General features: G+C 42.4%; 1 protein-coding gene and 1 long non-coding RNA gene across 5 annotated transcripts in view; one reads left to right on the forward strand and one right to left on the reverse strand.

The window, feature by feature from the left end:
- Positions 1-13460, reverse strand: part of LOC102376702 (dermatan-sulfate epimerase) — a 350602-nt gene that overhangs the window by 91061 nt on the left and 246081 nt on the right. The window lies entirely within an intron of this gene.
- The window catches only part of LOC112550690, a 22777-nt gene continuing 13136 nt past the window's right edge, over positions 3820-13460 (forward strand). The window contains exons 1-2 of the long non-coding RNA XR_003094647.1: positions 3820-4036; positions 4999-5073. This is a non-coding gene — a long non-coding RNA (uncharacterized LOC112550690). The remainder of the gene's footprint in view (positions 4037-4998; positions 5074-13460) is intronic.

Below are 13460 nucleotides of genomic sequence, written 5' to 3' on the forward strand. Positions count from 1 at the left end.
AACAAAAGCTTCCCATTTCATGACCTAGAAGGGCTCCTTATTTTTTAGACTATTCTATGTCGGGGCTATAGCGCAAACTCAGAACATGTGGTATTATTTCAGAGGCAAAAAAAAGCCAAAACAAAACGCAAGATCAGAAATGGATCAATCTGATATAAATTATTTTTCAGCAGTGGATTCCAGTGCTGATTTTCCAAAACAGGAGCTCAGATATCCACCCTGTCAAAACAAAGCTTTTAAACTACAAAAGTCAGCAAGAGTGAACCATTCTTTTCATCAGTTATGGGAAAGTCATTAGTATAGCCTACTCAGGCCTAAGAAGAGAGAGAGGTGTGCTCTGGCTATATGGAACGGGAATGAAATGAGACAAATCATATTTCCTAACAGATAAAGCAAAACACATCAGAAACAAGCAACGTGCTATATAGTTTCTGAAAGAATCAGATAAAAGAACTTGAAGGAAAGAAAATGTGTGGCACTCTGCTCAGCAATATGCTGGAAAAAAAAAAGTGGTTAGCACCCCCACCTCCTCTAAGCAGTACATTAAAGCATAAAACAGATACCATAATATCAAATATATAAGTATCCTTTGGGATTTCTATGGGTATGTCTACAGTGCTTCTACGGTAATCTTAATGTTCTCTGTGACAGTCTACTGCTGCTTGGCAGGCCAGCTCTTAGATTATGGAGGCTTCCCAGTCCTTGGAATGGTATCAGGACAAGCTCTTCAAAGAAGGCAGCAACATAAGAAAGGTAGGATTGTATGGGAGTGCAGTCAAATGGCAGAAGATTATTAAAATGTACATGTAGCCAGAAAAAATGGAGTGTGTTTACCAGCCAGAATAGGATGCTTTTGCATTTCAAACGCGCTGTATGAGTCCAGCCTGAACTTAATACCCTGTTTTGATCTGTGTCTCTCCTTCTGACATGTAATTGCAGGAGGCAACCCAAACATGGAAACTGCCAGGGGATGGCAGGATAGAAAGAAGGAAGACTAAGGGTAAGCAGAACAGCTTGTCCCACTGTACCCACCTCCTAATATTTTCCCTTAAGAAATGCTGTGTGGAAAAAGGTGGACTGTCCAAGGAGGACACCGATCAAAGCAGAACAGTCTCCCTCACACTTTCCATTTCTTGTGGAGCTCAAATTTTGTGCAAACAAGGTGGTTTCGTTAATGCTGCTTTGGGCATTAATTCCCTTTCCACCTTCTGTAACCCCCCTTCAGAAGCCCTCACAGTATCAGAAAGAAGTTAGTCTTGTTAGGGGTTGTCAGAGTTCCCTATTAATGCTCAAACCATAGAGCAAATAAACAGTCCATCTCTCTCCAAATTCTGACATCTCATATGAAAAAATGTAGTAACGCCCCCCACCCCCCCCAGTTCATGAAAATGTCTCCTGTCTCAACCAGCTCCAGTTTTCACTTAGCTCTGAAAAGACCTACTGTATACAGTGCAAATCAGCAATTACTGCAAAATGCCTCAGTTTTGTCAATATGTTTTTGAGCACTTCCTGTGAGGGAAGTGGGCTAAAGTGCAGGAAGTAATTTTGTTGCATGAAAATGGTGATGACTTCAGAATCAGGAGCTGGAGAGAGAGACTGTCTTGGTCATACATTTTTACTGTACTCCAGATTTTCAAATCATTAGATTCACTTGTTGTAGACCAAACTGTTCTCTTTATCCAGCCAATGGCTAGATTCAGTATCATGTCCTGTCCAAGGGTTAGTGCTGTGAGTTGGATTTTCATACAGTTTTGACCTAAATAAAAATGTCTTTCAACTACTACTTTCCTCACCATTTTTCTTCTATCCAAAATATCCCAACTTATTTGCATAATTAAGATGGCATGTCCAGGGCTTGCCATGCAATTATGCTCAGGAGAACCCAGAGTATTCTCTGCCTAGGGACTCAAAAGGGACGCCATATTTCCTGAGCTCTAAGCAAGAAAATATGACAGTATTCAAAATAGCTGCCTTAGGAGAGCCAAAATATTGTCTGTCAACATGCTCAGGGGACCAGCAGCAGACATCTCTGTCCTCTCATGTGAGAATGTTGCTGCCTAACATCTGGGCTTTTCTATTGCAATTACTATTTTGGAGGTTTGCAGTGTCCCAAAAAGGTTTTGGATGCAAAAAGAGTATCTAGTGCTTATCTAGTGCATAGCTTCCCAAGTTATTTTTCAAGTTACAGCTATTGTTATTAAAAAGACAGCATGTCACCACAGCCTATCTTAAATACCTCAGTTTTCCTCTACCATGAGACTACTCCAATGCAGGCTAATCACATGATAAGCAATTACTGGTTAGTCAACCCATGGCAGCCTAATCTGTGAAAGCACACTACATATACTGTATTTTCACTCCCCATATCAGCACTGGCTCTGTTCCATGCCATGACAAGCTATATATCTGTTGGGAAGTAGGGTCTCAGCTTCAAACTGCCACAATTTATTATGTTTATATTTTAGGGTGCTGTACAATGGTGACATAGCACAGATGTATCTTGCCATGGATACGGAGGCATGAATTTGAACCTAACTCTAGATTCAGGCCAAAGATTGCCTTCAGTCAAACCAGCTGCAAATTAGTACCGGCCCTTTTGGACTCCTTTGAGAAGTCACAGATAGCCAGGACAACAGCCACATCTCTCCCTTTTGTGCTGCTGGCTACTGAAGATTGTATGCCATAACCATTCAAATCTGATGAGCCATCAAAGTGTGGGAAACAACAGCTACCTGTCTCCCCATTCTGGAGAGTGTGCGAGACAACCTAATGGAAATGAGTATCAGTAATTGTCTTGTTTTGGCAACACATAAAAGAATGAACTAAGCAGAAGGCAGGTCAGGAGGGCACCTTATAGGCTAATTTATTCAGGGGTGAACTACAATAAAATAAAATAGAATGATAACCGTCAAAAACAACAAATTTATTATGATATAATCTTTATTTGTGATAATCTGCTGAGTGACAAAAATGTGGAGAGAAGAAAATAATTTCAAGAATTTGCACTTTTCTACCTTTTCCTAACGGCTAAATGCTTGTATAGGTCCATCCTTAGAATAGGCTGGCAAAAGTCATAATGGTTCATACTAAAATTTAATCTGCAGGGACTGCATCATCTAATAATTATCTGCATGTTAGACTCAGAAGGCATGTCCCCAAGAGTGGGAATGTGCATTTCTCCAGGGACAAACAGCAGCGGCACAATTTGTGCTGCTGCTGCTTGTCTCTGGGAAATGCCTGTGTCCCAGCCAACTTACCTTCGGTCCCAAGGGCCTCCAGGGGCTGCAGCCACAGCAATCTGGCAGCACGGAGCCTGGCTGGCAGCTGGAGTACAGCCCTGGCTGTCCAGGCTCCGGTTTCAGGTGGCGCTCACTGCCACCACGTGCATTGCTCCGCTTTTTTAAGGTGTGGGGATTTTTTTGACACCGGGATCTAACCCCCACCCGCACTGTAAATTAGTAGTGTGGGGAATGCCTGCATGTGTAGTGTGTGCAGTGTGCAGTGCCACAGATGCATCTGCACAACTGCATACCACATGTCTGCATTTGTCTGGATGTGCCCAGAGAGGTGGAAAAAAAAGTTAATAGTTTGAAGCCTAAAGGCAGGATTACATTTCAAAGGCTTTTTAGTGTAGCCGCACAGACATATTACACTGACAAACTGCTTGCTGTGAGGGTACACCTTGTACTGACAAAACTATTGCTTCATCCAGCCTGTTTTATTCTGGGAACAGAACTATCTTGGCAAAAGTGAGTTTTGTCAGTGTAATTATATCTACACAAGGGGCTTCTGCCAGCAACACTCTGTTGGTGAGAGAACATACCGTCGCAACTCTCCTCTTTGACAAAGCTGTGGTGGCAAAAGTTTGCAGATTATAGCTGGCCTAAGGAAGAGGTTTACTGTCCTATAGGTTTGTAAGCGATACAGCAGAACAAAGTTTAAACACTGTGGAATGGTGAGGCTGGAAAAACTGCAAGAAGGACCCTGAAAAGACAGCCCTTCCTTACTTCGCTTCTGGTCTGAGCATAGGTAAATGGTAAGAGAAGATATTACATCTTAATTATTGTGACTGCCTAGGGCTGCACATTTTCACTACAATTAACCTGAGTCAATAACAGCTGCAGCTATGAAAAAAAATCACTTTAACAGCTAACTCATTTTCCTCCTTAGAGCTCAGGGAATAGTGGCATTACTTCTGGGTCCCTCGGCAGAGGCCAAATGGGCCTATTTTTTAATCTAGCAAAGATGAAGAGGAAAAAAAGAATCAAAGTACAATATTCTTGAATGAAAATATCCAAAGTTTAGCTTTGCTTCAGAAAGTGACTGCAAGGCTAAGTACAGACAGTTAAAAAGTCTGAAGCTGAATTGATTCATGGGCTGTGTGTTTGCTTCCTCTTCCTGCTGCCCTGAGGTCTCTGGGAGTTGCAGTCCAGAGTCACAACAACAGGACTCTGCAGGGTTGCTCATCACTTCCTCTTCCTGCTTCGAGGTGCCTAGCGCTAGTAGTCCACAATTGCAGCCAGCAGTAAGTTTGAGCAGGGGAAAGGGTGTTTAACCCCCCCGCCCTGGCCCTAGCCCCCAGCTGGGGTTTGCCTGGGGGGGCATTCCCCCCACTGACTAGGCTGCATCCCTAGCCAGGCTTACCCTCACCCCCCCCGCTCCTTTGTCAGCCAGTCTTCACTGCTCCAGGTAGGGACCAGAGGGGTGGGGCCAGCCCTGCTCTCTGGAGCAAACAGCACAGCCCGGTCCAAGGCTGCAAAATACAGGGATTCTGGGGGATTCTGATTTAACCCGAACAAGGAAGAGGTCTGGGACAGAAGTTTCATAAATCGGTTTGACCCAAATCAGTTAAGGTGGATACTATATTCAACCAGGTTTATTTTAAACCGGTTTCAGCCATTTTGAAACTGGTTTATGTGCGCTGAGCTTCTGTTCTGTTACAGGTTAAAACCAGTTTTTGATCACTTACACCAGTTTATGTGTAACTTTTCTCCCTAGCCCAAGAGTGCAAGGATCCTGATGCCAGATGCTGGAGCTCTAAAGGGAGCTGCTGACTGATTGATAGTCACCAAGGTAGATATGATTTAGTAACATCATCCTGGCTGTAAGAGAGGTGGGAATAACATTCTAGGCCTGGGACTTAGAAACTGTAGTATAAATTAGACAAGAGCATGGCTGGAATATACGAGTTTGAGTTCACTGCTAAACAACATAAAAAAAGCTGTAGTATTTATCATGGGATAACACATATATGACAACTGTTCTGAGGTAAAAAACATGGTGAAAGTAAGGCATGTTAGTTTTTCTGTAAGGTAAATTTGCTGAGGTCAGTCTCAGGTAGGGACAGAACAGGGGTGGGCAATTATTTCGGGTGGAGGGCCTCTTAATGAGTTTTGATGAGCTGTTGAGGGTGGCATAGATTCATAGATGTTAGGGTCAGCAGGGACCTCAATAGATCATCGAATCCGACCCCCTGCATAGGCAGGAAAGAGAGCTGGGTCTAGATGACCGCAGCTAGATGCATATCCAATCTCCTCTTGAAGACCCCCTGGGTAGGGGAGAGCACCACCTCCCTTGGCAGCCCGTTCCAGACCTTGGCCACTCTAACTGTGAAGAAGTTCTTCCTAATGTCCAGTCTAAATCTGCTCTCTGCTAGCTTGTGGCCATTATTTCTTGTAACCCCTGGGGGCGCCATGGTGAATAAAACCTCACCAATTCCCTTCTGTGCCCCCGTGAGGAACTTATAGGCAGCCACAAAGTCGCCTTTCAACCTTCTCTTGCGGAGGCTGAAAAGGTCCAGGTTCTCTAGTCTCTCCTCGTAGGGCTTGGTCTGCAAGCCCTTAACCATACGAGTGGCCCTTCTCTGGACCCTCTCCAGGTTATCCGCATCCCTCTTGAAGTGCGGTGCCCAGAATTGCACGCAGTACTCTAACTGTGGTCTGACCAGCGCCCGCTAGAGGGGAAGTATCACCTCTTTGGATCTATTCGTCATGCATCTGCTGATACATGATAAAGTGCCATTAGCTTTTCTGATGGCATGGGGAGTCCCACCCCTTGATAGTTGCCTCACCCCCTTGTCACTATCTTGGGACCAGAACTCCCACCCCTAACCCCTGACCTTTGCCACCGGAAGTCCCTCCCTTTGCCCTGAGGAAATATTCCTTTTGGGAGGGAGGCGTTGCTAAGAACCAGAAAGAAATCAAATCATATACTAAAGTCAAACACTTATTCAAACATATTTTGATTTTATTACAGAAAATATTTTTGTCATGATTTGTGTTTCTGTAGTGTATATAGAGGTGACTGCATAACTCAAAAATAAATTCTTAGTTTTGTATAGTGTGTGTGTGTGTATGATGGTTGTGTGTGTATGGTGGGGTGTGGGGGTGTGTGATAGGATGTGGGTGTGTGTGTATGGGGGCGGATTTATGAGGGGGTGTGGTGGTGTGTAGGGGAGCATAGGGTATCTTGGGGTGTTGTGCCAACCCCTGCCCCATACTCTCAGCTCCTGTCCAACTGCAGCTCCACCCCTGCCATTTCCCTACCTCTTGTCCAGAGCCAGCAGGGGACCGGGGAAGTGGAGCAGGTCCCTGGGGGCTGCAGGAGTAGCAGCAGCAGCCCCGCACAAAAGGTGCACCCTGGCAGGTCTGGGCCTTTCTGCCCACAAGGGTGGGAGTGAGGCAGTATGGTAAGTTTGGGCCTGTGCGTACATGTGGGCACCTCCTCTCACCATTGTGGGCGGAAGAGCTGGGTGGGGTACAATTTGTTGTGGGGCGCTGTGGGCTGGATGAAAGTGCTTTGCAGACTGGATCCAGCCCGTGGCTGTATTTTGCCCACTCTGGGATAGAGTTGACACTGGTGAACTTATGATGCTGGTGAGTTTACGTCACAGTAAAACTAAAGGGCCTTGTTTTCAGTCTGACTTTTACTTTAGGTTAGCTGGTACAAAATTCCCTATCCTGTTTAAGTGATAAAGGAAAGCCCAACTTCTTCTGAGTTACCTTCTAAATCCAGGAGGTCTAGGAAAGGTACAAACTTTCAAAGTAAATGCTATGTGCTAGAGCACAATAAATGTTCCCTGGAACATTTAAAGATGTTTCCAAAAAAGAAAAAAAATACATTAAAATCTGACTGAAAGAGTACTCATGATATTTTGGAATGTATTTATTTTAGCTGCATTTTGTTTTACACATGTATCCACATATCAGAATGCTGTACTGTTCTCAGCAATGCTCTAAAATCATTCCACAGCTCAGAGATCTTGTCCAAGCCCATTTACAGCCTTAATGACAGCCTAAAAATTAACTGAATGATGCTGCCTGACATAAGGGATAACTTTAAAGTGGAAATGGCTGACTAGTTCCTCCTTTCCTAATGATTGCCCCATGAGTTTGCCCCTTAAATCTTATCAGGTGGCTGTGCTTTGACATCTCACAGGAGAGAGATTACAGGAACATTTCTGTCATTCATTGGCAAGGAAGTAATTTTTTGGTTTATGCATGATTTGATAAGGCCTTCAGGGGCACCAGACAATAGGCCCATCTGGGGAGAAAGGGTTTAATACATCATAATCATAATACAAAGAAAAAAAGACCTCTTGTTATAGTCAAAATAACTCTCAAAGAATAATACTTAGCATGAGAACAATTTTATTTAATACGCTGACCAAGAGGCTCTTTACAAGTCAGCTTTGATAGTGGATATTAAACAAACCTGTGGCAATTTCTTTGCTGTCAGTTTATCCACATGTAGTAAAGCCCCAGAAACATTAGAAATATGAAATGAACTCATTTACTAAGTAAGACAAGAAGCTTATTTAAAAATGCTTTTTCCCCTCAATAGTTCTTTTATAAAAATAGTCCCTTATCATTTACTATGGCAACTACCACTGTGGCATCTAAACGGAAAAGGTCTAAATAAGTTTTGCATTAAAGATAGGCACAAATCAATATTGTAGAGATGGGATCTTTGTACCAGAATAATAAAACATATAGTTAAACTCACTAATGACTAGAAGATATTACAAACTAATGGATTCAGTCAATTAATAAGTAATTTTGTTTTATGTCTGTCTTTGTAATAACTGAGTGAACAACAGCTCATAATTCCCACTGCAATTACTGGAAAGACTCTAATTAATTTAAATAGGAGTTAGATTATAGTTTAAATGAAATAATTTAATTTAAAAAATAACTAACACCTTACAATAGGTACTTCGTTGATCTGAGGGCTGTAGCAGTCTTAATTATTTAAGACAAACTTAGAGTATGCAAGTCAGTGTACAGCAACATAGTTTGTAAAATTAATTACTTCTAAGCAATAGGAGATTTTTTTAGACCTAGCAGTCAGATATTTAATATTTGCTAAAGATAGGGTTACAGAGTAAGATGGTTACTTTTGGTGTAAATGATGGACTATGTTGTTCTGAATGTGCAAATAATACAAGTTCTACTGTGTCACGCATAGAGGTCTTGTGCTTTCTATTGTGGCCACAGTTTGCAACTCTAAGCAGAAACATGAGATCCTCTGACATGGTTCATTGACAATTTTGTCATTACATTTATGCAGCAAGCTGAGTGACCTTTAAACCTGCTGCATATTATGGGTTGTAGAATATGGAAACTTTGGTATTTTTAAAGAGACAAAATTGACCAATATTACCACCAAGCAAGATTTTATTCTTCCATTAGCTCACTGAAATAACAATAAGATATGAAGGAATGGTTATGGGCACAGCATGATACATTTTAGACAGTTTGCTAGATTTGAGAACATATAAATTATCTTCCTAAATCCAAATAAGAGTGACTTCAAAATATTTTTGTGAAGGTAAAATAATTTCTGCATTATAAAAGAATAGCTATTGAATCTCTATGAAGTAAAATAAAAGTTGTACCCAGAAGAGATCTGGGTTTTCCTTAATTGTTCTTGAAACACAACTATTTAAATTAGAGCTACTGGACAGCCCCTTCATAGCCTTGTTCTTTGTTCACGGGACTTCACAGAAGCATTGCCAAACACATGCATTCCCAAATAATGTGATAAACTCCCCAAATCAAGAGATTGGCTTAATCCCAAGGGGTTTTTTAATAATAAAAATGGATTTACCTTCTCATTTGTGAGCTTCATGGTTCACATTTTAAAGCTTTTTTCTCCCACAATGAGGGCCAGAAATTACAAATCCTAAACCCTTATAATCTACGGACTGGGCCTTCAGTAAAAAATGCCTTATCTTAAAGGCTAGCGACAGACATTACACATAAACCAGTTTAAGTGATCAGAAACTGGTTTAAACCTGTAACAGAACAGACATTCAGGGCACATAAACCAATTTGAAAATGGCTGAAACCAGTTTGAGATAAACCTAGTTGAACGTACTATCAGATTTAACTGCTTTGAGTCAAACCGGTTTATGCAATGTCTGTCCCAGACCCTTTCCTGGTTTAAGTTAAACCAGATTTCCCCAGCATCCCAGATGCTTTGCAACCCTGGGTGGGGCTCTGCTCTCTGCTCCAGTCCAGCAGGGCTGGCCCCACCCTCTTCTCCCTGGCTGCAGCTCCAGCAGAGACTGCAGGTACAGCAACATTTGCCTGGCTTCCTCCTGCTTCCTCCCCCTCCCCACTTCCTGCTCAAGCAGGGATTCTCCCTTCCCGTCTGCCTTACACAGACACCTCTCAGCATTAGCTAGCAGACCACATGCTGGCTATGGTCCGTGCTGTGGGAGACGGGACAAAGGCAGGCAGTGTTGGCTTAGGGCTTTTTGGAGCTAATCAACAGGTAGCTGGTAATGTCCCTCTGTTCCTTCCTTGGAAAAAGTTATTTATTTGAACTAATGAGAGAGGCTTTTATTTTGTTTGATGGCCTGATAAATGCTAATAACTCCCTGTGTAACTCCCTGCAGTGTAAGCAAATGCTCTGTTATCCACCGGGGGGTGGGGGGGGTGGCGGGAAGGTGGGGGAGAGAGACCCCTCCTTATTCAGAACTTCCTGCCAGGGCCTGGCCACACCTCCCCATAGTTCAGCCCTGTGGCAGGGAAGGGAGGGTTGCTTTAGCACCCCCTGGCTTCTAGTCTGCATGTCTTCAATCCAGAGGGGATGTCAGTGAGGTTACAAACTGGTTCAGCCTAGCCAGGTTAGACTAACCTGCAAAGATTGAATCAATTCAGGCTCAGGTTTTTTGAATGTCTGTCCCTAGTCAAAAGGATCAAAATATAATCATTGGCCTAGAACAGTGTTATAGACTTTGGGACAACACATATATTTGTCTCATAGTGGAATTAAGAACAGCAGTATTGACAGTACCAATGGTTTTGTCTGTTAGTGGCTTTATCTCTACATGAAGAAAAAGTAGCAATTAAATACATATATTGTTTACATTTGATACCCTTGGTAAATTGTCAGATATTACATCTTACAGTTGTTACAGAGAAGCTACACTAAGTGGGACAGGTATATACTTACATGGATATTTGGCAAGATGACCTACAATTGATAATGGAAAATTAGCATGCGAGACTCTCTCATTTGAAGATATAATTGGGTTTAAACAGAACATGCCAAATAGAAAACATGGCTCTATGTAGGTGAAATTGAGCCTTTGAAAATAGAGGTGGACATCTGGCATGCCCACATTTATGTAAAGCCCCATGTTCAGACATTCAAACCCTCTCATTCACATGTGTAAATTGGCATATAAAACTGGTCCCATAATGATGTAGGCTGCTACTGAAAATCTGGCTAGCACAGTAATGCTATTTAGAGAACGGTAAAATAAAACATAAAGGAACTGACAATGAGGAAGGACTCAACTGATGAACAGCTGAGGAAAGCTGGTTAAAGACTAAATTAGGAGTCAGGACACTGGCTTCTAGTCTTTTCTCATTCACTTACTTTCTGGGTAAACATGGGCAAGTTGCTTCCTCTTCATAAGCCTTAGTTTCTACATTTTTAAAATACTTCCCTTTGCACTACAGATAAGTAATGAGAGTTAGTGCATGAAAGATTGTGAAGTATTCGAAACCAGGGACATAAACTGCTATATACTGGTAATACTGGAAAGTATTATTCTTATTTATCTCATTTTCCCTTTACAAAGGTATAACACAGAATGCTTTAAAAATACCTTTTGTGAAGACTTCCTTAAGGTTGCTTGTATCTAGATGATAATACCTTAAATAATATTTTTATTTAATCTGTCATAGATTTCTCTCATACGATTTCACCACAGAGGAAGACACAACTCACCACTAGCAATTCTAATAATAAACAAAGTGTTCTTTGTCTTTTGACTAGGACAGACAGGTATTCTGTTCTGAGAGGCAGTAATCATCTACATCCAGAGAAGATAAGCAACAAAGACTGAGAGGGCTTTTTTAAATAGAAGGCAAACTAGTTTTTTAACCTGTGAAGTTATCATTGGGATACTCATATTATTATCGACTGTCATTTTGAGTCAGAGGATTGGTGGAAAAGTAAATGTAGAAGCAACAAGGAAGGAATAAGCACACAGAGTTCTGCCTAACACTGTTCCTGAACTCAGACCATTTTCATGTCAAAGATATTGAAGTTTAAAAAGTATAACATTTTTACTTGGAAAGAAAATGAAAGAGGCCATCACACTATTTCCTGTATCAAAGCAGTCATTTTATCCAATATAACATACAATAAGTCACATATTTTAATATGTAATGAGCAATAATGCCAATAGAAGCATGCCTCTTTAAAAGACCTTTTCTGGAACATACTTTGATAAATGGCTAACACAGTGTAACTGTTTTGCAGAAGTCTAAATAATTTTTTATGTATACAAGACCCTTAAGTATAACTGTTAAAAAGTACAGCAGGGCCTGTTAAACATTAATGACTTTCTTTAATGGAGAAGACATTGAAATTTCAAAATTGTGTTTGTTTTAAAAGTTTTCAAAATAGAAAAATAAAATAAAAACGAAAATATGGGTCTATTTTCCTGGTTATTTTAAACATTTAACATCAAAGCATTATAGAATATTTTTCATTTACCATAAAACAATTATTGATATCATTTAATATGCTTTCTTATAGAAATCTTGAAAAAAAGCTTTGAGATTCTGTAAAAACATACATTCAAGAATATATAATTTATTTCTGGCAATATTTACACTTCTTTGAAAAGGCAAAAGGCACAGTAGATTTGCACCTCTATAGACTAACTGAATCAGAGATGTGTAACATAAGCTTTCATAAACGGAGGGCTTACTTCATCAGATGCTGTGAAGGGAATGCAAGAAGCAGAGCTGCTAAATACAAAGCAATGATCAAAATATAAAGACTAGGGAAAGGGGATGGAAAAAGAAGGGAGCACTGTGAGAGAGGCAAGGTGAGTAGGTGAGAGAAAAACAAAGCAGTTATAGATGATGTACTAGTTTATAAAAGTGTAGTTTATAAAAGGTAACCAAGGAAACGCGATAAGAATTTGAAGTACCTGTTGAGACAGGGGTGTCAAACATAGGAACTATGGGCCATATCTAATCTGCAGAACTATATTATCTGGCCCTTTGGAGCTGCCTATGGGTCTTGGAGTGACCCACAGGCAGCAGGTGAGGAGTACTGGATGGCCCCATGCGCTGCACAGGGTGCCTGGTCCAGCTTTCTTCCTGGACTGGAGGTGTGGCTGCTGCAAGCAGCACAGCCCTGTGAGGCTGGATGAGTTTGACACCCCTGGTTTAGACCATACATAACACAGTCCAGTCTGTGGATAATTTCTGGTTCCACAATTTCCTGTTCAAGTTAATTTTTAAAGCTTTGTTGTTTAAGAAGAGCAAAAATGTTTATTTTTTAAATAACTAATACTAAGTATAGTACTGAAATAGTCTTATGGATTGAGAGTAATCTAAAAGTACTAGCAAATTGCCCATCATGAATGACGGGGGATGGGGTGGGGATGAAGCGCCATCACCCAGAGCCCCGTGCTGCTGCTGCTCCTCCTCCACCCCTGTGCAGCCCCCTGCCCCCTCGTGTCCCCACCACCTCGCATATCTGGCCCTGTGTGCCTCACCCCTGAGTCCGGCCCTGTGGGCTCCTTCACCCCCAGCGTCCGGCCCCGTGGGCCCCCCCCCCCCCTCCGCCACTCCTGGTGCAGCTCCCTGTGCCCCCCTACTCTCTGCCGCTCCACCCCGTACCACTGCCAGCTCCCAGGAACAGGGGGGAGGGGAGCTTGCACATGGTGGTGGCCACCGACACCTTGTGGCATGCAACATGCTCCCCCTCCCTACTTCCCCTCCCTCCCTTCCCGCCGCTTCCCCGTCTCTGCTGGCTGTTGTCAGGGTCAGGCAGCAGTGGCAGCAGAGGTTGGGGGCACGGTGGTGGCAGAGTGGTGCTGCTACCAGGAACCCCCCCTTCCCCTTCGCACTCCCTTCCCTCCCTCTTTTCCGCTGCCTCCCCCTCCCTACTGGCTGGTGTTGGCAGGGGGGGGGGGGGGGGGG

The sequence above is a fragment of the Alligator sinensis genome, unplaced genomic scaffold (assembly GCF_000455745.1).
Source record: "Alligator sinensis unplaced genomic scaffold, ASM45574v1 scaffold38_1, whole genome shotgun sequence".
Taxonomy (NCBI): domain Eukaryota; kingdom Metazoa; phylum Chordata; order Crocodylia; family Alligatoridae; genus Alligator; species Alligator sinensis.